Here is a 27,126-nt window from a genome sequence, read left to right as displayed (position 1 = left end):
CAGCCACTCCTCCGGACTACACTGGACTGACCACAGATGCGTCCACTTCACCTTCAAAAGGAATACTCACCACCATCACACGCAACAAATCTCCCGCAGATGCTGGAGCAAAATCACCACAGACCAGCTCCTCTCATCGCTGAGCCAGAACCCACCAGCTGACACCAACAACGCAGCCCACAACCTCAAGCAGTGGATCACCAACTGTGCCGACAACCTCACACCACTTAAAAAAAAAAGGCGTGACCAGCAACAGGAAAACTCCATGGTTCACGGACGTCCTCAAAGAATCAAAGAAATCCTGCTGAACCCTTGAATAAACATGGCGCCACGAACAAACTACAGAAAACGTGACAGCCCTCAAGATCGCCACCCGTGAACACCACCAGCTGATCCGCTCCACCAAAAGGACATCATTCAAAGAGCGACTAGACAACAACACCTACAACAGCAAGGAACTCTTCAACATCGTCAAAGAGCTCTCGTACCCCAGCGCCAGCAACAACGACATCACACCGTCACAAGAACTCTGCAACTCCCTCGCCACGTTCTTCCACAGAAACATCGCAGATATACACGACAGCTTCGGACCCCAGACCCCGCCTCCAGTCACCGAACCAGCGACCCCCACCACCACCCTCAGCGCCTGGACCCCCATCAGCTCTGAAGACACCACCAACATCATGAACTTCATCCACTCTGGCTCCCCCTCGGACCCTTGCCCCCATCACATCTTCAACAAAGCCGACACCATCATCGCACCCCATCTCCAGAACATCATAAACAGCTCGTTCACATCAGCCACCTTCCCCCAGAGCTGGAAGCACGCAGAAATCAACGCCCTTCTGAAGAAATCCACAGCGGACTCCAATGACCTGAAGAACTTCTGCCCCATCTCTCTTCTTCCCTTCCCGGCCAAAGTCATTGAGAAGACCGTCAATAAGCAGCTGACTGCTTTCCTCGAGGCAAACAACTCGCTCGACCCATCCCAGTCCGATTTCGAGCCAACCACAGCACCGAAACCGCCCTCATCGCAGTCACCGACGACATCAGGACCCTGATGGACAACGGAGAAACAACCGCCCTCATCCTCCTGGACCTCTCGGCAGCCTTCGATACCGTATGCATTTGCACCCTAATAACCCGCCTCTTCACCACTGGGATCCAAGGAAAGGCCCTGGACTGGATCACCTCGTTCCTCTCCGACAGAACCCAGAGAGTGCGCCTCCCTCCCTTCCGCTCAGAAGCCACCGAGATCATCTGCAGCGTACCCCAAGGATCCTCGCTCAGCCCAACCCTCTTCAATATCTACATGAGCCCCCTCGCCGCCATTGCACGCAAACACAACATCAACATCATCTCCTACGCCGATGACACCCAGCTGATACTCTCCCTCACCAAAGACCCAGCCACCGCCAAAACCAACCTACAGGAAGGAATGAAAGACGTCGCAGAATGGATGAAGCTCAGCCGCCTGAAGCTGAACTCAGACAAGACGGAGGTCCTCATCCTCGGACAATCCCCTTCCGCCTGGGATGACTCCTGGTGGCCCACGGCGCTGGGCACCGCACCTACACCCTCGGATCATGCACGCAACCTGGGATTCATCCTGGACCCCTTCCTCACGATGACCAAGAGGTCAACGCCGTCTCGTCATCATGCTTCAACACCCTACGCATGCTCCGTAAGATCTTCCGGTGGATCCCCACCGAAACCAGAAAGACGGTCACCCAGGCCCTCGTCACAAGCCGACTGGACTACAGAAACACCCTATATGCAGGAACCACCGCCAAACTCCAGAAACGACTACAACGCATACAGAACGCCTCCGCACGACTCATCCTCGACATCCCTCGCCACAGCCACATATCAGCCCACCTGAGAAACCTGCACTGGCTACCCGTCAACAAGAGGATCACATTCAGGCTCCTCACCCACGCACACAAAGCACTCCACGACATGGGCCCCGAATACCTCAACAGCCGCCTCTCGTTCTACACGCCCACCCGCCAGCTCCACTCCGCCAGCCTCGCCTTCGCCACCGTCCCACGGATTTGCAGAACCACCACCGGAGGAAGATCGTTCTCCTACCTGGCAGCCAAATCATGGAACTCCCTCCCCGCACACCTACGAACTACCCAGGACCATCTCTCCTTCAGGAAACACCTCAAGACCTGGCTCTTCGAGCAGTAGTAGCACTCCCCCCCCCCCTCTTCAGCGCCTTGAGACCCTCACGGGTGAGTAGCGCGCTCTATAAATGGTTTAATTGATTGATTGATACATGCCAACCCTCCCGATTCAGGCGGGAGACTACCGATTTCAAGGCAGAAACCTGATTCCTTGGTGGGAATCAGCTGACAGGGACTGATTTTGTGTGACTCGGATTATGCACTACCAGTAACCTGCTATTGCAAGCAAGTTCACAACAATTTTGTCATGCTTTCTCTGCCTGCCAGAGCAAGTACATACCAATAGACCCAATTCAAGAAAAGAACAGGAAGTGGTGTTAACTAAGAGGGAAATAACCGCACATTCAGAATTATAACTGTCTTGAGACAAATGTAGATGTTGCTATATTGGCAACCGGGTGCTATATAAGCTTCAAACACCTACTACCTGGAGGTGTTGCCTGTACATTAAAACTATAACATGCATATAACAAAACACAAAAGAACGAAGTTATTGCAGCACAACCATTCAACCTAGCTTATTTAATTAACCAAAAACAGTGTTCGTCATGGGTCAAGGTAATCCCATAGGGAAACAGCCTCAATAACAAAGTCTTAACAACGACTGAACTGAACAGCGAATCCAAAACAACGACCTGTATATGAACCACGACATCAGCAACCACGACTTACACAAACAACGAAACACTAAACAACGAATTAAATGAACAATGGCCTCCTTAGAGGCCAATAGGTGGCACTAATGTTACATGTATAATAAAGGTCAAGAATTGTAAACTAAATGGTTTGAGAGTGTTTATACTTCTTTTCAAGTCTGGGTCCCGCTCCTGAATCATGAATGTAATTATAAATAGAACGTGCATTAAACCGATGTGAGAAGTTGGCCTGATGTATGATGTTCACTATTCTAGTGAGCACCTTGTATCAGTCCAAACAACCCTTATGGTTGTGGTTGTGAGTCAACCTTATAGACAAGCTATCTTAAGGGTAGCATAGACCTAAGCAGTCTTAGGCTTAACTCAAGAGGGCATGTGAAGCCAGCTGTTTTACCATATGCAATCCTGTAATACCAAATGAAAGGACACCACACAAGTTATATATTATAAAAATATATGTATTTATTACTAGAATAATCCTCTTTACTCTTTATGAGGGCAGAGGCACAAGCGTTTAAACAAAAGCACAGTTAAACATACAAAAGTTGCACAATTATGGATAGGGCCGGTGGCCACTTAAACCATATACTAAAATAGTGGTATAAGTACCACGTCTCGAACAATGGTAAGGTCTAGGGCCTTGGGAATCGCTGGGGCTACACTGGTATAACAGTAATTAGGACGGGAGAGGCCCGCGGGATTTGGGTGCAGCGCTTAAAGCACACGCATGCACCAATGCAAAGTCAATGGTGCGTAAAAGTTACAAAGTTACTGTTTTAGAAGTCTTCCGACTGGACTAGAACTTCCCCACTTTAAACTAGGACACTAGAGGTGTGAACAACTACAGGAGCACCGGAGTACTCTCGTTACCTCACCCACAGGAAGCGGGTGCATAGGTGTCAAAGTGTGTCGGGTTATGGCATGGAGTTCTATGGAGCCTGGAGATGAAGATGCTGCAGGCGGCCAGGAGAGAAGAGTCCGGTTGGATCCAAGGGTGGATCGAAGATGTAGGGTACATGAAAGCAGAGGGGACAGAGTCTGGGTCACTAGCCAGTGAGCAGGATGGAACCAGGAAGGAACCAGGTGATGTCGGGCGCAATCGGGTGGTTGTCGAGAAGCTTGTCTCCGCTGTCACTGTGGACTTGGGGGCATCGACGATGACCAGGAGTGGATCACGGACTGTCCCACGAAGGTTCTCGCTGTCGGCGGTGTCGGCTTCCGGATCGGAGTCAACAGGCTTCGGCAAATGCTACCCACGCAGGATTTGAGGATTGCTTCTCTCTCGGACCAGCAAGGTCTGAGAGGCTGCTCCTTTTCAGGGGAGCGAGGGCCAGTCTGGAGCAATCAGACTAGCAGTGTAAATTCAAAGGTTCGTCGTCGTAGTGACCACTAGCCAATGGGCAAGTGACCGGACAGATGCGTCAAGCAGGAAAATGCAAAAGGGCCCCACGCAGCACTCGGTGAGTGTGGAGGGATGATCTTCTGTGCAAAAGCTGCTCAGGCTGGATCTTCTCAAACCCCAATGCACAGCTTCAAGGGTGCCTCGGGAGCTGCACTGGAAGCACTTTGCAGTCTTTTCAAGATGGCCGGTCCCACGTCTCACGTCGCCTCCACGGGTCTCAGCTATGCTGTGGCTGTGGATCGGGCTGTTGGATGTCTGGGAATCCAGTTCTACGTGATCGCTGTCGCTCGAGCTCTGGCGGGAGCTGCAACAAAGCAAACCATTGGGCGCTGGATGGTGCCTGTTTGCACGGGGTGGTCACTCCTTGACCACAAGGGAGATTCTTCAGTCTTCCACGTCGAGTGGAATGTCGAAGGGTCCAGAGTTTTGTTTCAAAGTTTCAGTAAGGATTATCTAAAGTCTGTGGACACAGCTCCTACCTTTATTCCAAATCAAGGGGCTGGACTACCTGCTAGGTCCCTCCTATGGGTGGGACCCAGGAAAGGGGTGGTTACACCCCTTTACCTTTGTCCAGTTTCGCGCCAGAGCTGGGGCTGGAGTGCCCCAGCACCGGTTTGAACTGGGCTATGCATGGGGAGCCTTGTGCACCCAGGCAGTGTCTAGTTTCACTTGCCCTGCCTGCCTCAATCCACTATCTCCTCTCTGGGGTGGTGTAACACCTCCCTGTGACAGGATACCATTTGTCCAGGCCTCACCTGCTGGAGTTTCGGTCAGCAGCAGGAGGCCAGACTTGTGTCTGTGGCAGCAGCATCCATTTTGTCATGCTGAGGCTCTGGTTAGTTTTAACAGCGTTTAAGTAAAGTAACATGTCTTCTCCCTCTAGAAGGGTGGAATGCTACCCCTGTCACCAGAACTGGCGAGGGGGTAGTATTCCAAAGTGTATGACACCTTACACGACATGTTTTGATAAAGCCAAACCAAAGTTAGCAATAACCGCGAAGATTATAATGCACTTAAGAGTATATGGTATGGCAATACCCTGGAACAGCTATAAGGACATGGTTCCGAAAGCTGCAGATAGGCTCGGCTCATGCTAGAGCACCATCTCACATAAAACCAAGCACTCTGCCTCCAGGATTGTTAAGGCCTGCCATAGGAGTGACTTATAGGCGTATATGTGTCAAGATATAGGTTTAGAAATAGGTATACTATATCTAAGCAAGGGGTGATTACACGACCTTGCCCCAGCTGAGTGATCAGCCAGTTGTGTCAGTTTGGATGGCCAGCCAGGGGTGGCAAAAGATATGCTGCAGCCCCTGGTAGGCCTTGGATGCACCTATGCCCTGGGTACCTATAGTACACTGTACAGGGGCTGATAAGGTGACCCAATATCCAATTATTTATGCACCTAGGGTACATGGAGTCCATTTTAAAGAGAGAGCAGATAGCCTGGGACCCTGATTAGCAGGATCCCAGGCCAACTAAGTCAAAAACCAGCTAAACACAAGGCAAAAAATCTGGGGTAACCATAGTCAGGTATCCACCCTCCTACATAACCCCCCCTCAAACGAAAGGAGATACGGCTATCCTTGACCAGGTAAGCCTATATTGCCTGAGTGGCCATATAAGGAGGAACCTGCACTGGCATGGTTACCCCCTGTCTCATGGTCCACCAAGCAATCCCTCATCCTAGCGGTATCAGAGGGCCTCCATCTTGGGGAATTACTACCTATGGTGTGTTTTGGCAAAGTAAAAGGCTGGTGTTGAGATGGAGTACTGAAGTGAGTCTCCACTATTGTAGGGCTCAACTTCCTCCAATCACCATCCACCATGGGTGCCTTTCTTTCCATGACTAAGTTGCACTGTGCTCTCAGGGTCAACCTCTGGCTGCCTACAGCTGGAGGCTGGGCCCCTTTTGTTGGCTTACTGGAGGGACAGGTCAGGTTTGGGGCCTTTGGGTCCCATGTTTGGCTGTGTCCAACAGTGTCCATCTGGGGGAGGTTCCTAACTAGATGTAAGGGAGATCCCTCAGGAGTTTTTGAATTTTTCACCTTGCTAGGGCTGCTAGCTTTGGTGCCCCTAATCTGCTGATGGGGGTGTTTCATTGGACAGGGACCTCTGGGGCAGTTCTTTCACAAGGGTTAAGATCAGTTCCCTGAGGAGGCTGATCCTTTCCTAAAGTCTGGGGGGAGGGAGATTTCTCTTCCTCCTCAATGCTCTCTGTTTGTGTGGAGTGATCCATAGTTTCAGGCTTCACAACACATGAATTTGTTTGAGTTTGGGCTGAGGCAATCAAAGCCCCACAAACCTTTTCAAGAAGGGACTCAGTTTGGGTATGGGCTGTTACCATCACAGCCCTGCTAACCTCTTCAGGGAAGGAATCTGCTTGAGATTGGGCTGAGACTGGCACAGCCCTACCAACCAGTTCAGGAAGGACATCTTGGATTGGGGCTGTGGCCATCACAGCCCCACTAACCTTTCCATGGAGATTTAACATTTTAGAATGGGTTTCTTGCTCTACCTCAGCCCAGGCTGAGATTTCTAAATCATTTCCCAGTAGACAATCTACAGGCAAGTTTGGGGACACTGCCACTCTCTTTGGGCCAGTGGCACCTCCCCAGCTGAGATTTAATACTTCCATGGGATGATTTGTCTGTACTCCATCAATGTTGGTCACCTGGTATGTGGCACCAGGTAAAAGTTGCCTTGAGGGGACTAGATTCTCAGTCACCATAGTGATACTACTAGACTAAGTCCGCCCGCCATCATAATGACCCCCTAAGTGTCCAATACGCCACAGACAGCACTTTTGCTTATCAAATTAAAAAACTAATTTCCCTAGCCTATGTACCTGAAACAGATGTTGCTGAACACTATAACTTATTAATAGACAGCCCCCACTATAAAAGAAACGAAGAAAGACTAAGCCCTATGCTTGACTACTTCGAGGATACATGGGTAGGCAGACTACACCGATCTGGCCATAGAAGGCAACCAAAATATCAAATAGCCTGGTGGAATGTCTACCTTAGCACACTAAACAAAGAAGCGAAAACAAACAACGCAGTTGAAGGATGGCATAATGCCTTCCAATCAACTACAGACAGAGGGAGACCTACCGTTCACAAATTACTACAATCCTTACAAAAAGAGCAGAGTTACCAAGAGCTCAGAATTGAGCAATCAGTAACACTGATAGGACCGAAAATAAGCAAACAAACCAACACACTCCAAAGCCAAGTTACCCTCTATCCAACTAGCAAAGGACTGGAATATCTCTCAATAATCGCTAAAACTCTTCTATAAAATATAACATAAATATACATGCAACATTAGCCACTTTAAAATATAAAAATTCCTACCTTTGTCATATGTAACAAATAGTAATTAAATTATCAAATACATTGTAAAAACATATGTTACATATAACATAACAATATAACAAATAAATATAGTTTTCCCACCCAAAGAATTTATTTTTTTAATACTTACATTTCCATCGCTGCTTGAGAAGAAATCCAATGCCAAACAATCCATACGAAAGAGTTCAAAATGTTCATACAATCCAAGTAAGCCCAAAACATAATGAAAAAATACAAGCAAATCCATGGCGACTCCTCTCCAACGTAATCCACAGGAAGTACCCTTCAAAGCCCGAAAATAGTACTTTAAAAAAAAAAAACGCTCCTGGAAAACCCGAAAATAAAAGTATGTGTGTAAAAATAAGAGTATATAATACTCGTCACACAACTTTAAAAAAAAACAACCTCCTACTAAACCTCAAACCGCGAAGATAACCTGAAAAATAGAAAAATACATACCCACCCACACAAATACACCCACACAGCTATAAAACACATAATTATACTCTAAACATATCCATTTAAAAACATTTAAACATATTAGCATACCTCACACACCTAGAACTGAAACACGGTAAAAACCAAATATCATACACTCTAGGTAACACCTACAACACAATCAAGAATCGATAATACCATCTAACTAGCCTAAACACACCACACATACACTTTAAATAACTTCATTAAGTAATAAAATATAATAAAAACAAACGTACCCTCTCCAACGCGAAGCAGCATCCAACCGCGAGCTGTTGAAGCACCAAATGAGCCAAAGTAACAATACGCGGTTAAAAATAGTCCCTGTAAATATGAAAAGGCTATTTAATTTCTATTTTTCAGCACTTTAAATTTAAAAACACAGCCTTACATTATATATTATTACTGATTAATATTTTTTTAAATATGTATAAAATGCTCTTTATTTAAAAAAATGATTCCCACAATTATTTAACTAACTGGTAAAAAGAACCTATTATTTATATGACCACTTTGTAATTAATTTAAATGTAAAAATGTCTTCTATATGTAACTTTGTGTTAAACAGTGGGGTCGATTCCGATCCGGTAAAAAGCGCTCCGAATCGTCGTACGGAGCATTTTTTTCCGTACAAATCGAACCCGTAACCGTCCCAGTACGAACGACGTAGTACGATCCACACCCGATGCAGCTATCCGTCCGAATCGTACCAGGGACCGTACGAATGAAATTCCCGTACGAATCGCCCTCGGAAGCCGCTGTACATGTCGGTCATACGTTTCGCGACTGCTTTTTACGACCCGGCAAGTACGATCCGTGTTGTGTACGCTCCGTACGACCCTTTTTCTACGGGAGCTGGAAACTGTCATACAGTCAGAGTTCACCCCGAAACAGGTACGGAACGCCCCCCCGGGTACGGCGCGTACCCCGCATGATCGCAGGGGTACGTGCCGTACCCCTGCGATCATGGGGGTACGTGCCGTACACCCAGTGTACATGGGGTACGTGCCGTACCCCATGTACGCTGGGTGTACGACACGTACCCCCATGATCGCAGGGGTACGGCATGTACCCCTGCGATCATGCGGGGTACGTGCCGTACGGTGTGTAGGTGATCGTGCGCTTTTCCGTACGAATCGACGTGGACCGTACGAATCGCGTCCGGGTCGCCCGATCGGGATCGGAATCGTCCGGTCGTACGGCATCCGTACGAGTCGTACGGAAACGGCTCCGGATGCGAGTCGTACGGACGGTGATTTTACCGGATCGGAATCGAGCCCATAATGTTTATAAATATGTTAATGTTATTTTCACAATTACCTATGTATTTTAATACCTTTTGCATTATTTACCTATGTAAAAATTAATATTATTAATATTTTCAATATTAATTTTATTGATTTCTAAATTAACCTATTGCAATTTTGTAAACAAAAAAAATGTTAGTCTTGTAAAATCTTTATAAAAATGTATCTATCAATATTCTGTACATTAAAAACTAAAAAAATGTATGTACAACAAATATAACAATTATTTGCAACATGTTTATTATTAAAATATTTCTATTTGGTATGTGATTTAAATAATTGTTATTAAAAAAATTGTACACTATGGGGCCCATTAGGATGGCGGGCGGATTGCCCCCGCCAGGCTGGCGGTAGCCACCGCCAGCCTGGCAGGGGCAATCCGCCTGCCATCTGCACCTGAATTTCCCCCCGCCATATTGGGATGGCGGGGGGGACCGCGGCGGAGGGAAAGACCGTCCGCCGCTTTTCTGCCCTGGTCCTCTTGCGACCGGGGCGGAAAAGGTTTAATATGGTGGCGGTGTCTATTAGACACCGCCAGCCATATTATGATGGGCTGTTTAAGATGCCTTTCTGTGGCGGCGATGCCGCCACGGAAAGGCATGCGGTCTTCACTCTGGGGCCCCCTGTGGGCACCCAGATTGAAGGAGAGGTGGGGGTGCACACGGGGGGTAACTGTGGTACCCCCTTCATTTGCATAAACAAAGCGGCAGGCACCCCTGTGGTGCCTGACGCTTTGTCTATGCAAATGCATTAATGCATTTTTAGCATTATGGCGGGCGGTGCAGAGATCCTAATACCCCCCACGGGACCCCCACCCTTATGGCAGGCGGTCCCAAACCCCGGTAGGATGACGGGCGGACAAAGTCCGCACGTCATCCTAATAGGCCCTTATGTTATTATGTTTATTAGTAAAATTTGCTTTTAAAATAAATGTGAATAAACATAAACATTATTTAAATATCATTTTTAAATACATTGATAAATGTATATATTGACTTGCTATATTTTTTGTGATAAACACTATCTACTTATTAAATTATACTGCTAATAAAATTATGTACTCTACTTCCCATTTGTTTTTCAATCTCAATAAACTGTATTTCAATTGTTCCATTTAACCCTCTGTGTGTCTAATTTTTTGTTATTAAAAAATTATTAAATAAATATTATAGTTAATCTTTTTAGATATGTTTTTAATTTCATAATTATTATTGTTTATGTATCAAATTATCAATAAAATAACATTAATTAGAATTTCTACTATAATTTTTTTATTTTAAACAAATAAATGTTGTAGTATTCTAGCAACAAAAAAATAATTTTCTACAAATCTTTTGCTATTCCCACTCCACCAAGTATAAACTCTGGGAAGGTGCTGGACACCCATATAAATTACTATTCCCACTCCGCCAAGTGTAAACTCAGGGAAGGTGCTGGACACTAAACCCATATAAATTACTATTCCCACTCCACCAACTATAAACTCAGAGAAGGTGCTGGATACTATAACAATATAAATTACTATTCCTACTCCACCAAGTATAAAGGCAGGGAAGGTGCTGGACACTAAACCCATATAAATTACGATTCCCACTCCACCAAGTATAAACTCAGGGAAGGTGCTGGACACTAAACCCATATAAATTACTATTCCCACACCACCAAATATAAACTCCGGGAAGGTGCTGGACACTAAACTCATATAAATTACTATTCCCACTCCACCAAGTATAAACTCAGAGAAGTTGCTAAACACTAAACCCATATAATTTACAATTCCTACTCCACCAAGTATCAACTAATAATACATTTTACCATTTATATCCTTTTTAGAATTTCTAAATATTTGCCAATATTAAATAAAAAATAAAATGTTCATATTCTTTAAAATGTAATTAATTAATAAAAACGTCCCCACATATTTCTCTATAATACAAAATAATAAATTATTACGACAATACATACACAAATTATAATTTATAAGTAAGATTTTTAATTTTAGTTTTTAAACAATAGCAAATTTGTTACCGTACCCTAATATTTTAGAGATAAATCTGTGAAATGTGAACATTTGTAAATATTTTTTTTTATTTTTAAAAAATGTACAAATTTTAAAATTTGAATTTTAACATTCAAATTTAAAAATGTATTTATTTATTAAATATATGTACTTTAGCAAATTTATTGCCATACCCAAAATCTTTTGTATATTTTTGATGAAATTAAAAATTGAAATTAATTTGGAATTTTATTTTAGCAAATTTATTACGATATCCCAATTTTTGTATATATTTCTTTTTAATTTTTAAATTCGAAATTAATTTGGAAATTTATTTTAGCAAATGTATTAAGATACCCCAAAATTTGTATATATTTATTTTAAATTTTTAAATTTAAAATTAATTTAGAATTTGTTTTAATTATTACGATACCCAAAATTTTGTATATATTTTGTTTTTAATTTTAAATTTAAAATAATTTTATTTTAGCAATGTATTACGATACCCACATTTTTGTATATATTTTGTTTTTAATTTTACATTTTAAATTAATTTGGAAATGTATTTTTTCAAATTTATTACGATACCCAAAATTTTGTATATATATTTTTTTTATTTGAAATTTGAAATTAATTCTGAAATTTATTTTAGCAAATGTATTACGATACCCACATTTTTATATATATTTTTTGTTTAATTTTAAATTAGAAATTAATTTATAAAATATTTTTTTTTAATTTTATAATATTATTTCAATTTTACAATTTAAATTTATTTAGCAAAATTTAATTTTACTAAATTTAAAACACTTCCCACCCTATTCCCCTAAAAACCCACAACCCGCTCCTAAAAATTATTATACAATTTTTAGCTACATTACATTTCTACATAACATTTTTGTACAATATTAGGTACATTTAACTAATTTTTAGCTTTTTAATACAAATGTTACAATATATTTTAAAACACTTCCCACCCTATTCCCCTAAAAACCCACAACTCACTCCTAAACATTATTATACATTTTTTAATATATTTTTAAAATATAGAAAACAAAATGTATATATTTAATAACACTAAATTAACTACATTTATAAAAGATTTTCGTTTAACAAAATTATTATTATAACATTATAAACAGGATACATTTAAAATTTCGATATTATGACAGTCGATATTATGACAGTCGATATTCTGACATTCTATATTTTCACTTTCGATATTTTTTACCTATACAGAGACGATATTATTTACAGTCGATATTAATTACTCGATATTTTTAACTTTGATATTTTTAACAAAACTTAATAATCGATATAAATTACATCGATATTACTTATCTCGATATTACTGCCATCTCGATATTCTGTAGTCGATATTCTGTCCAGTCGAAATAAAAAACTCAATATTATGACTTCACACCACCTTATAGACAAGCTATCCTAGGGGTAGCATAGACCTAAGCAGTGTTAGGCTTAACTCAAGAGGGGATGTGAAGCCAGCTGTTTTACCATATGCAATCCTGTAATACCAAATGAAAGGACACCACACAAGTTATATATTATAAAAATATATGTATTTATTACTAGAATAATCCTCTGTACTCTTTATGAGGGCAGAGGCACAAGCGTTTAAACAAAAGCACAATTAAACATACAAAAGTTGCACAATTATGGATAGGGCCGGTGGCCACTTAAACCATATACTAAAATAGTGGTATAAGTACCACATCTCGAACAATGTTAAGGTCTAGGGCCTTGAGAATCGCTGGGGCTACACTGGTCTAACAGTAGTTAGAACGGGAGAGGCCCGTGGGATTCGGGTGCAGCGCTTAAAGCACACGCATGCACCAATGCAAAGTCAATTCTGCGTAAAAGTTACAAAGTTACTGTTTTAGAAGTCTTCCGACTGGACTAGAACTTCCCTACTTTAAACTAGGACACTAGAGGTGTGAACCACTACAGGAGCACCGGAGTACTCTCGTTACCTCACCCACAGGAAGCGGGTGCATAGGTGTCAGAGTGTGTCGGGTTTCGCTGTGGAGTTCTATGGAGCCTGGAGATGAGGATGCTGCAGGTGGCCAGGAGAGAAGAGTCCGGTTGGATCCAAGGGTGGATCGAAGATGTAGGGTACCTGAAAGCAGAGGGGACAGAGTCTGGTTCACTAGCCAGTGACCAGGATGGAACCAGGAAGGAACCAGGCGATGTCGGGCGCAATCAGCAACACTGTTGTTCTAAATCTCAAATTTAGGTAATGGCAATATTACGATCTTTTTGTTTACCCACATTTTAGAGCGGGCCTTATTCCCCCGAGCAGTTGCCAGGAGAGGTGAGGAGTACTCCCACAAAAAGATTGGTGAGTACACAACTTTTCCTTGAGAATTTGCATTGCTGCAACATAGAGATAAATTGGACAACATTGCCATTACCTAAATTTGAGATATATAACAACAGTTTTGCTGGGTGTTCTGGGTCAATTTCTTACAACAATTCACTATTAAATATTGTTTTCTAGGAATGAACCTAAGTTTCCTGTGACATTCGACCGCCAGTGGGGACTCACAGGACATGGTAGGGTGTATCACACCAACCATTTAAGTTGTTATATTTATTTTTTCACATTTTGACATTACATTTTGCAGTAGCGTTGTTATATTGGTCCTGATGAAATCCTGGATATACAAAATCCATTGGGCTGAAACATGTAGACCTGACATTTTATCACCTATGACAGTTATTTTTTCAAACTGTCAGCTCACTGTTTTTAGATTTGACACTAGGGGGCCGATTCCGGTCCGGTAAAAAGAGCTCCGAATTGCGGTTCGGAGCGTTTTCCCCCATACGAATCGTACCTGTAAGCGTCCCCGTACGATTCAGCAAGTACGATCCCAACCTAAAGCGTCACTCCGTACGCCTCGTAAAAAGCGCCGTACAAATCGAAAGTCCATACGAATTGCAGTCGGCTGACGCTCCACGCTACGTCCGAACGTAAATAGACCGCATCTTCCGAACCAGGAAGTACGATCCGTGTTGAACACACTCCGTACGGCTCTTTTTCTACGAGAGCTTAAAACTACCGTAAAACCACACTACGGCACGAACCGCACCCCGGTACGCGTCAAGCAGGACATGAACGCCATCGTCCGTCTCATCCCAATCCTGTACGGCCACCACCTCATACATAGAAACCGACGACGGCGCAGAAGGTGAGTACAACGAAGTCCAACATACCTGTACGTGTTGCCACACACGCACATCTCCATTGCACGACTGTGATGTCTGGGTATGTTGCGCCACACACTCCCGCACATCACCAGTGTAATACGGAGATGTGCCGCACCTACGTCATCGACCTCGGGGTACGGTACGTCACCGCACAACACCAGTGTAATACGGAGACGTGCCGCACCTACGTCACCGACCTCGGGGAACGGTACGTCACCGCACAACACCAGTGTAATACAGAGACGTGCCGCACCTACGTCATCGACCTCGGGGTACGGTACGTCACCGCACAACACCAGTGTAATACGGAGACGTGCCGCACCTACGTCATCGACCTCGGGGAAGGGAACATCACCGCACAACACCAGTGCAATACGGAGACGTGCCGCACCTACGTCATCGACCTCGGGGTACGGTACGTCACCGCACAACACCAGTGTAATACGGAGACGTGCCGCACCTACGTCATCGACCTCGGGGTACGGTACATCACCGCACAACACCAGTGTAATACGGAGACGTGCCGCACCTACGTCATCGACCTCGGGGTACGGTACGTCACCGCACAACACCAGTGTAATACGGAGACGTGCCGCAACTACGTCATCGACCTCGGGGTACGGTACGTCACCGCACAACACCAGTGTAATAGACGTGTGGGGCATACGTCTGCTATGTCAGTGTAAGTGTAAGAGATGTGTAGAAAACACACCCAGCAGTGCCCAGCATTAGAGTGTGTGTGTGACTAAGACTCCCACCAATGCCCACCGGTGCCCAGCATTAGAGTGTGTGTGTGGCTAAGACCCCCACCAGTGCCCACCAGTGCCCAGCAGTGCCCAGCATTAGAGTGTGTGTGTGGCTAAGACCCCCACCAGTGCCCACCAGTGCCCAGCATTAGAGTGTGTGTGTGGCTAAGCCCCCACCAGTGCCCACCAGTGCCCAGCATTAGAGTGTGTGTGTGGCTAAGACCCCCACCAGTGCCCACCAGTGCCCAGCCGTTAAACCTCATTACCATCAGGAGATAGACACATGTTAACATACCCAAATTTGAACATCACACCAGCTCCCAGGCACACAGCAGTCACAGACATTATCAGACAAACTAAAGTTCAGAAAATGAAATAAATAGCTTTATTCAGCTGGTTCAAAATTGAAAACGCAAATAGGAGTCCTTGCTCATAAAAGGCCAATGGCCAGTCCAAAAAATAAATTCAGAATAACAGTTTGTGCCTTCATGGATGTGCTCACACCCAAACTTGCCTGCACATGGAGTTCAACCCGCAGTGGTAACTTTGGGGACATCATCTATGGAATCCTCCGGCACCGCATGGACAGGAGAGGGAAGGACAGGTGGAGTGGGTGCAGGTGTAGTGGATTCATCCACACTGGCTGGTGCATCGCTGAAAGTAGCAAGAGAAACTTGGCTGTACACTTCAGCCAGTTCGGAAAAACTACCACCTGAACCCGGGGACACATTGGGGGTGGAGGTAGAGGGCTGTGAGTCTGTTCTCCTGGGTCTGTGGATGCATGTGTGAGGTGTCTCCCCTCTCCCTGTGGGTGTGCCTACATCCCCTTGAGATTGTGTGCGTGGAGATTTGAGCTTCTTCTGCCGTGTGGGTGTGCTGGGTGTGTCTGGTGTTGTGTCTGACCTGTGGCGTCTGCGTGTATGTTGGGTAGGTATGGGAGAGGCAGAGGTGGATGGGTGTGAAGGATGGGGGGGGACAGATGCTGCTGGGTGTACAGAGCTGCCATCAGTGTTGACTCTATGGCAGCCACAATCCGACGTAGATCAGACATGGCCGATGACATGCCCTCCATGAACGACACCAACTGTGTAATGAGTTGTGTATGTCCATGGAGGACAGCCAACATGGATGTCTGACCTACTGCAATCTGCCGTAGTAGGTCCACAGACTCAGCACTGAGGGCAGCAGGGGACACAGGGGCAGGGGCTGTGGTGCCGGGAACAAAGGAGACACGGGGGCTAGCACGGACCCTAGGGACACTAACAACTGGGAGGGTGGAGATAGTACTTGAGGAGGGGAGGCCAGCCAAAGATGAAGAAGTGACCATTGCTGCATATTCCCCCTCCTCCTGAGAGTCTGATTCGGAGCTGTCCGCATGGTAGGATGTGTCAGTCACATGTCGTCCGGCCTGCAGACTCTCCTCACCCTCCGTGCCACTGCCTCCCTCTGACTCCTCAAAGCAGGTGGGACTGTCGCTGGGTCCCTCTGCCTGGTCCACGCCTGTGTCTCCTCCAGATTCTGATAATGATGCTGTTGGCAAGGAGAATAATAAAAACATATCAGTCACCTGTACACATCAAGGCGATTCAAAAGGGGGTGGTGATGGACAGAGTATCTGATTTAAGCAGAACACTCCTACCCAGTCAAAAGATCAGGGCTTGATCCATCACCGTTTTTTAGCTCACTGCACCATCCCAGTTCCGAACCTAGCTATATGCAAATTAGTCTGACCCTGGCCCAGTGCATCATGGGAACAGGGCAGACCAAACTACCAAGCCAATTCTTTACTGGAAAGGAAGCAAGCTTCCGGGGACCGGTTTCTGGCATTACAGCCATCTTTGGCCCGGCTTGCTTGAATCCTGATGGTGCAGTGAGCAAGGGACTCACATCTGAGCATACCCTTCCACACTTGTGGTGGCCAAAACGATTCCAAAGGGGGTGGTGATGGACAGAGTATCTGAATTAAGCAGAACACTCCTACCCAGTCAAAAGATCAGGGCTTGATCCATCACCGTTTTTTAGCTCACTGCACCATCCCAGTTCAGAACCTGGCTATATGCAAATTAGTCTGACCCTGGCCCAGTGCATCATGGGAACAGGGCAGACCAAACTACCAAGCCAATTCTTTACTGGAAAGGAAGCAAGCTTCCGGGGACCGGTTTCTGGCATTACAGCCGTCTTCGGCCCGGCTTGCTTGAATCCTGATGGTGCAGTGAGCAAGGGACTCACATCTGAGCATACCCTTCCACACTTGTGGTGGCCAAAACGATTCAAATCGATTCTGCACACATCAGACATATCAGCTACAAATCATTTGGGCACATTTCTAAAGATGGCATGCATCATGAGTCACATGCCACTGAACTCTGCACAATGCTAAGTCTAGTCTTGGGCAATTGCGAGAGACACAAAGCTCAATGTATAGTAGGATACAAGCAACAGGCAAGGCAAAAACTTGTATGAGAGACACAATGATGATCCACTGCCTGACAACAGGATAGCTGATGATGCATCACAGTTCATTTGCCCACCCTGCCACCCAATCCCAGACCTGGTCATGTTTGATTTGCTTTGACCTTGTGCCACATGGGAAAAGTCCTGCCTGAATTGACATGTGATGCCATCCTGGGACCTGAACCAAGTGTCCCATCACCTCACACTGGCATCACAGCTGTCTACACCCAAAGCCACATTGTGTGGCTGACCATCAATATTATTTACAAACAACATGTAACATATTTTGAGAATATGCACACACGTACTGCCCAGTGTGAGTATGCATAAGCCAAAAATATTGCACATGTACATTGTTCACCTGTTGCTAACACATGACAATTAGAAAGTGTACCATGGACAAAGGCCACTGAGGCTGACTCGTGCAGAAAACACATGTTGAGACTCAAGATCAGTGCCAAAATATGAAGAAGGGCAGACACAGTGCACATGTGGTGCTACATGTAAGGTACCAACAGGTGTCACAGACCCCCCTCCAACATGATGATGTGCAAAGGAAGATGCATACTGAGACATTGCACCATAGGAGTACATGTGAAAAACTATCATTAGCCAAAGCACAGGTCAAATGTGGAGTAGGGCAAGGCATGTAAAGAAGCAGCTGCTGAAACTGGGACATTCTAATGCCAATGCATAAAGTGCATGTCTGACCACACCACTCAAACTATGGGAGTGTTACCATGCCTTGGAGCACTGCAGGTAGCATGTGACACACATGACAACAAACAGACATGTACCTACCCCCTTCTTGCTGCTGTCCCTCCTGCAACTGCCTATGGAGGTCTGGGAACACCACTTCCAGGACCCGGAGCATGTGGGTGATGAGGTGGCGGGTGCCGCCATGCCGGCATGGAGCTTCCAGCTTCAGCTGTACTCTGGCGATACGGCGGGTCCAGCACCGGATGTCCTACCACCTCTTCTTGATATTTCTGAGCCTCCGGGTGGCCCCCCTCACTCCTGACAGCCCTGGCGATGTCCACCCAGATTTCACCCTTCTCATAGGCAGATACCTGTCACGAATGTAAAGTAAAAGACCATCAGTACACCTGGTCCATGTTCCAAAGACACACATATGTGCACAAAATACTTGAGGACAACAGGGCATCGTATGCTCCACACATTTGCATCATTGTCCAGGAGTATGTGGCCTGTGAGCAAACACAACTGCATTACATGCCATTGAATGGCTACAGATGACATGAGGGGTGCAAAACACTCTTTGAGCATGGCACTCACTGAGCAATTTATGCTACATCTGGGTGCACTGCAGCACGTGACATGCTGTCACACACCCCACTACAACAAAGAACTCTCTTGAAACAACACTGTACACCCTGGCACTCACTCCCAACAACATTGCATCTATCCACTATACATACACAGTGGCTTTAATGTCACACACATAACAGGTGCACACTCCAAGGTATTGCACACATCACTCACCTGATCCTCTGGTCTCCCATACATCTTGCTGTAGTTAGGCAGGAGGGCATCCAGCAGGGCCTTGTTCTCACCATCAGTGAATGCAGGTGCCCTCTCCATGCTCAGCTATTCAGGGTCCAGAAGATACAGAGACAGCAGCTGTGGTTACCACTCCAATGTTGTGCAGGCAAGTGCCCTCCCATAGCCACATGCTGCCTTACATCTGTGCTGCAGAGGGTCTGTGAGTCCAAGGAGTAGTGTGTGATAGGCCACCATAGTTAGCATCCTATGTTCCATCCAATCACATCACACATAAGGCCATGACACACAAATGCATGGTTTGAAAACTGAGCCAGAGCTGAACAACAACTTTTGCAACATTGTATACTTTTGTCCAACTGAATTTTCTAGAACACCTGTAGGAGGCTCAAAACTCTCTGTATCCATGACAACCTGGTTGCATTCTGATCATTCCACTGTTCCCCTAGATGTTCCCTATGTATTTATTAGAATACCCACACAAGTACGGTGCCATTGCCGTTGCTAATGCAACCCATTCAATGGTGTAACGAGGCGTACACACGCACGTACCATTGGGGTACGCTGTGCTCGCGTATGGCTAAAATGCAATTGGGAAACGAGGCGTACACACGCACGTACCATTGGGGTACGCTGTGCTCGCGTATGGCTAAAATGCAATCGGGAAACGAGGCGTACACACGCACGTACCATTGGGGTACGCTGTGCTCGCGTATGGCTAAAATGCAATCGGGAAACGAGGCGTACACACGCATGTACCATTGGGGTACGCTGTGCTCACATATGGCTAAAATGCAATTGGGAAACGAGGCGTACACACGCATGTACCATTGGGGTATGCTGTGCTCGCGTATGGCTAAAATGCAATTGGGAAACGAGGCGTACACACGCACGTACCATTGGGGTACGCTGTGCTCGCGTATGGCTAAAATGCAATCGGGAAACGAGGCGTACACACGCACGTACCATTGGGGTACGCTGTGCTCGCGTATGGCTAAAATGCAATCGGGAAACGAGGCGTACACATGCACGTACCATTGGGGTACGCTGTGCTCGCGTATGGCTAAAATGCAATCGGGAAACGAGGCGTACACACGCATGTACCATTGGGGTACGCTGTGCTCGCATATGGCTAAAATGCAATTGGGAAATGAGGCGTACACACGCACGTACCATTGGGGTATGCTGTGCTCGCGTATGGCTAAAATGCAATTGGGAAACGAGGCGTACACACGCACGTACCATTGGGGTACGCTGTGCTCGCGTATGGCTAAAATGCAATTGGGAAACGAGGCGTACACACGCACGTACCATTGGGGTACAGTGCGTCAGACATGCTCAAGTGAACGCTTGTGTAGGCTGCGTTCCTGACCTCCTTCATGTCACCATTGGGAGAGTGACTCCAGGAAATCACATTGTAGGGATGTAGTCTACACTCATGTTGACGATGTGGATGCATACATCAGCATGGCATCCTTACATCAGCAAGCCCCAGGTGTGGCAGACATTGAAGAAGCACAGGGACTGTGACCTTGTGGCTCAGTTGATGTGTGAAGAGCTGTTGAGACATGTCATTAATCATTTTGCACATGTGTATCACATACATTCAACACTTCGCACCTGAGTAATGTCTGCAACATATTGTGATGCACATCAACACTGGAATGGCACACCATTCAGTAAAGGGAACTGTCACATGATGACAGCAACATGCCCACTGTCACAGACGTCGAATTGACGCACAGCATGACCCTGTGTGACCACGTCATGTGTGTGCCATGTGTGACATTGTGCATGCTGTTTGCATATGAAATCAACAGGTCAGTATTATATTCCTCACCTTTGAATATCCCCAAGTGTCATCCTGGATATGGCAATTTCCGCTTAGCAGTATACTTGTGTGTCGGTAGGCATCTCCTGAGGCTCCGCGTGTGTCGTTGGTGTTGTGTGTGCCGTGATGACGTTGTCTGAGTACTCATACGTCGCCTCTGTGTGCTCATGTCAGGTCCTCTTTTTTCACACCACCAGCGCTGTTCCCATATAAGTGTAGCAACAACAATATGACCTAGACTGTAGGAGCACGTATAAAACTGTACCCTTCTTTTTGAAATATTTTGTTCGTTGCTATTCTTTAGCAGACATAACTCCCCTTGTTACATCATTAATTGGGGTAGCCAAAATATCTTGGGTTGGTGCTTAATTCAAAAAATTGCCTGATTCTCATGAAACAATAAAATACAGTTGCGAGACCAATCAAACCACACTTAATCTCGTGACAAAAACTAATATAGTGATAAACTGAAAAAAGTGGGTGAAAGCGAGATGGCACCTCACGGGCGAACCACCAAGCGGGGACCTGACTGGTACTCGTCAGGACTGCCCTGTTGTCATCATCGGTACCATCAAGCTTGGAGCAGAGAATAGTGTCCAAATGCACAAAAGAATTGTGCAGAAAAAAGTGCAGTGAACAGAAAACAAAAGGACCAAAATAGTGTCAATCAACACCTTAAAACACTCATAACACAACACAAACACACTACTTTTATTCAATTTCTTGTGTTGTGTATGGAAATAGTAAAAGAAAACAAGTAGAGATGGTTATCACCTATTCAACCATTCATACTTGTACTTGCCGACATGTTTCATTGCCATGTGAACTTGTAGGCAATTTCATCAGGGCGTCAAATATATTAAAGCCACTGCAGGTAGACCCACATGTCTTCGCAACTGTAAATACATAAAATCCGCACCATTGTGGTTAACATACAGCATCTAGACTGTGTCTTGTTCTCACACACAATTGACTCTCTGATAATTACCCTCAACAGGCCATGGGTGCTCCTACCAGCCAGACGGGGCGAGGTTGTATTCTTTAAAAAAATTATTATAAAACAAATCGCATCAAGTCGATTGTTCACTTCTCCCTTCGCGAGTGCTGTGAAGTTGGGGGAGACAAAACACCATGCTTAGACATATGTGTATCATGCAGACCCTCGTTCATTTATAACTACGTGGTACATAGTGTAAAGATACAGGCGGAGTGACAATATAACATGCCCTTCTGTGTTGTCCTCCCCTATTACTAAGTCTACACCGACTCGCACGTGATAGGTAAGAAGCAACCCTGTGCACTGCTCAAGTTACCCGCAACGCCCTGCACGTTCCACACATCAATTTATCTACAACCCTGTTAGATAAAAATGGATAGCCTCTGACGCCTGCACCAAGTTGCAGCGTGTATGGCGATCGGTTTCCAGCACGGACACTGCGTGTCTGCAAGCCATCGCCTGTGCCTTCTAAGCATATGCGCCTACAGTCGCTTCCTGACACCCTCCGTTTAGGACCCCCAGTTGCCTTACCGAGTAGTGAAGAAGCGGCTGCTGTATCTCAGCCCGTGCCGTGTTCTCCTATGCATTAGGGAAGTACTTGTAAAGCCGCCCGTGATCTCGCGGGAAACCGCGTCGGCCATTTTGGATTGGGCCAGTTCGTATTCACCAAAACCAACCGTGCTCATCAAAGCGAAAGCTCACGCGAGATTTCGGCGCGTGATCTCGATCTCGCTTTTTACAGCACTTTTTGTAACTTTATGCTCCTATTTGCGAACAGGCTCGTCTTATATTTAATTTCCACATAGCCAGTGTGCACATTGCTTAGATATATTTAACTGGGATCCATTACCATTAATTCAATTAAAAGGACCTTATGGACCAGCCACAAATGATAAGCATTATGCACCTATCCATCACATCTTATATATAATTTGCAAATAGTAGGTAGTATGCACATTGCTTAAATATATTTAACTGGGATCCATTATCCCTGAATCAATTCATAGGACCTATTAAACCAGCCCCAAATGCTAAAATTGGATAGGAACAATTGCAGTTATTTTGTCATCGACCCAATTTTTATTTTTGTAAAACTACTGAACGTGCTTTCATATCTTCGGCAGAATACATATTCAAGACCATCGTAAGGACGCATTACGGGTGCTCCAGTTTGTATACATAAGTGCGCCCGGGCCATGTATTACAGCCATGGGAGTGTACAAGCAACCTCATACAGATGCCAAAGCGAAACTTAGTGTATTTTATTCCACTCCAATAAATCATTCAACCCCATCTTATCTGATTTCTCCTGGAAAATCCATTTAGCTTCCTTTCTGGCTAACAGACGTTCCATTGTGTATGTGTCCCCTGTCACCTTCTCGAGAACTACCCACTTGAATGTATGTTTATTTGTGTGGCAGTGTTGCACAAGTTTCGTTGTCAGCTTTCCAGATTTTATGGTGCTTAGGTGTTCTTGAATGCGGGTTTTTATTTTCCGTGTCGTAAGGCCTATGTATTGAAGGCCGCATTCGCAACTTAGTTTGTACACCACGCATGTGGTATTGCAATTACTAAATTGCCTGAGCTCCCATTCTCTGCCTGACTGTAGGGTGACCTGAGTTGTTTTTTCAGTAAGGTGACATACAGAGCAAGTGCCACAGGGATGATGTCCGGTCAGATGTATTTTGCTGTTCGCTTTTGTTGTTTGTACACGAGTGTGGACCAATCTGTCTTTTAAGTTGCTGGTACGTTTAAAAGCAAAAGTGGGTTGAGGCATTTTGAAGTCTTTATTAGAGAGGATCGCCCAATGTTTCCTTATTGACTGCCGAATTTTGGAGGCTAGAGGGTTAAAAGTCATAACTACCGGTAGGCAGTCCTTTTTCTCTTTTTTGTTTACTTCTAACAAAGCACTGCGTGGTGTATTGAGGGCTCTTTTCTTCGCAGTTCTAATAGTTCTTGCAGGGTATTCTCTTTGTAAAAGTTTCTCCCCCAATACTTGTGATTGTTCCACAAAGGTCTCAGTGCTAGAGCAGTTCCTCCTATACCGGAGGAACTGGCCAACCGGCAGGTTGTCCCTGAGCGCCCGCGGGTGGTAAGATTGATAAGATAATAATGAATTCTTATCTGTGGGTTTCTGGTGCACGCTCGTGGTCAGGGTTTTATCTTTAACAATAATGTCCAGATCTAGATACACCGCGGACTCACTGCTGTAGGACCAGGTGAATCTCAGGCTTTGATCTTGACAATTGAGCCAATTAAGAAACTCCAGCAGGGTAGTCTCATTTCCAGTCCAGATGCAGAGCACATCATCTATATATCTCCTCCAGAGACGCACATGGTCTCTGAAGGGATTGCTGGTAGGATAGATGATGTGCTCTTCGAATTGGCCTACATATATACATGCCAGGCTCGGTGCCATTGTGGCCCCCATCGAGGTGCCCGTGGTTTGCAGATACATTTTGTCCTTGTAGCAAAAGAAATTGCGAGTAAGTGCTATTTCAATACATTGGAGCACAAATGTCTGCGGGGCATCATAAAACCACTCTTGGTCCCTCAGGGCCCTTGCTGCTGCCACCAGCGTAGCGTCCTGAGGGATACAAGAGTAGAGAGATTCGATATCGATAGTAACCATCCTGGGATTCATATTCACCAGGAATTCTGCTTCCCTACTCGTCTGGTGAATATGAATCCCAGGATGCCTGCTTTCTATATTCTACCTAAAATACATAAGCCTGCCCGGCCACCGCCTGGCAGGCCGATTGTATCCGGAATCCAGTCGATCCTCGAGCCTTTGTCTCAATTTGCAGACTATTTTTTACGGGAGTCTGTAATTACTCAAAAATCTTTTGTAAAAGATACAATGGATATCCTGAATGTTATCGGAGAAATTTCTTTCGACCCCACGTGTGAGATATTGGTTACTATCGATATCGAATCTCTCTACTCTTGTATCCCTCAGGACGCTACGCTGGTGGCAGCAGCAAGGGCCCTGAGGGACCAAGAGTGGTTTTATGATGCCCCGCAGACATTTGTGCTCCAATGTATTGAAATAGCACTTACTCGCAATTTCTTTTGCTACAAGGACAAAATGTATCTGCAAACCACGGGCACCTCGATGGGGGCCACAATGGCACCGAGCCTGGCATGTATATATGTAGGCCAATTCGAAGAGCACATCATCTATCCTACCAGCAATCCCTTCAGAGACCATGTGCGTCTCTGGAGGAGATATATAGATGATGTGCTCTGCATCTGGACTGGAAATGAGACTACCCTGCTGGAGTTTCTTAATTGGCTCAATTGTCAAGATCAAAGCCTGAGATTCACCTGGTCCTACAGCAGTGAGTCCGCGGTGTATCTAGATCTGGACATTATTGTTAAAGATAAAACCCTGACCACGAGCGTGCACCAGAAACCCACAGATAAGAATTCATTATTATCTTATCAATCTTACCACCCGCGGGCGCTCAGGGACAACCTGCCGGTTGGCCAGTTCCTCCGGTATAGGAGGAACTGCTCTAGCACTGAGACCTTTGTGGAACAATCACAAGTATTGGGGGAGAAACTTTTACAAAGAGAATACCCTGCAAGAACTATTAGAACTGCGAAGAAAAGAGCCCTCAATACACCACGCAGTGCTTTGTTAGAAGTAAACAAAAAAGAGAAAAAGGACTGCCTACCGGTAGTTATGACTTTTAACCCTCTAGCCTCCAAAATTCGGCAGTCAATAAGGAAACATTGGGCGATCCTCTCTAATAAAGACTTCAAAATGCCTCAACCCACTTTTGCTTTTAAACGTACCAGCAACTTAAAAGACAGATTGGTCCACACTCGTGTACAAACAACAAAAGCGAACAGCAAAATACATCTGACCGGACATCATCCCTGTGGCACTTGCTCTGTATGTCACCTTACTGAAAAAACAACTCAGGTCACCCTACAGTCAGGCAGAGAATGGGAGCTCAGGCAATTTAGTAATTGCAATACCACATGCGTGGTGTACAAACTAAGTTGCGAATGCGGCCTTCAATACATAGGCCTTACGACACGGAAAATAAAAACCCGCATTCAAGAACACCTAAGCACCATAAAATCTGGAAAGCTGACAACGAAACTTGTGCAACACTGCCACACAAATAAACATACATTCAAGTGGGTAGTTCTCGAGAAGGTGACAGGGGACACATACACAATGGAACGTCTGTTAGCCAGAAAGGAAGCTAAATGGATTTTCCAGGAGAAATCAGATAAGATGGGGTTGAATGATTTATTGGAGTGGAATAAAATACACTAAGTTTCGCTTTGGCATCTGTATGAGGTTGCTTGTACACTCCCATGGCTGTAATACATGGCCCGGGCGCACTTATGTATACAAACTGGAGCACCCGTAATGCGTCCTTACGATGGTCTTGAATATGTATTCTGCCGAAGATATGAAAGCACGTTCAGTAGTTTTACAAAAATAAAAATTGGGTCGATGACAAAATAACTGCAATTGTTCCTATCCAATTTTAGCATTTGGGGCTGGTTTAATAGGTCCTATGAATTGATTCAGGGATAATGGATCCCAGTTAAATATATTTAAGCAATGTGCATACTACCTACTATTTGCAAATTATATATAAGATGTGATGGATAGGTGCATAATGCTTATCATTTGTGGCTGGTCCATAAGGTCCTTTTAATTGAATTAATGGTAATGGATCCCAGTTAAATATATCTAAGCAATGTGCACACTGGCTATGTGGAAATTAAATATAAGACGAGCCTGTTCGCAAATAGGAGCATAAAGTTACAAAAAGTGCTGTAAAAAGCGAGATCGAGATCACGCGCCGAAATCTCGCGTGAGCTTTCGCTTTGATGAGCACGGTTGGTTTTGGTGAATACGAACTGGCCCAATCCAAAATGGCCGACGCGGTTTCCCGCGAGATCACGGGCGGCTTTACAAGTACTTCCCTAA

Source organism: Lissotriton helveticus, chromosome 11 (assembly GCF_964261635.1).
Source record: "Lissotriton helveticus chromosome 11, aLisHel1.1, whole genome shotgun sequence".
In the NCBI taxonomy this organism is placed as follows: Eukaryota; Metazoa; Chordata; class Amphibia; order Caudata; family Salamandridae; genus Lissotriton; species Lissotriton helveticus.
Note: the sequence above shows the minus strand (reverse complement) of the source record.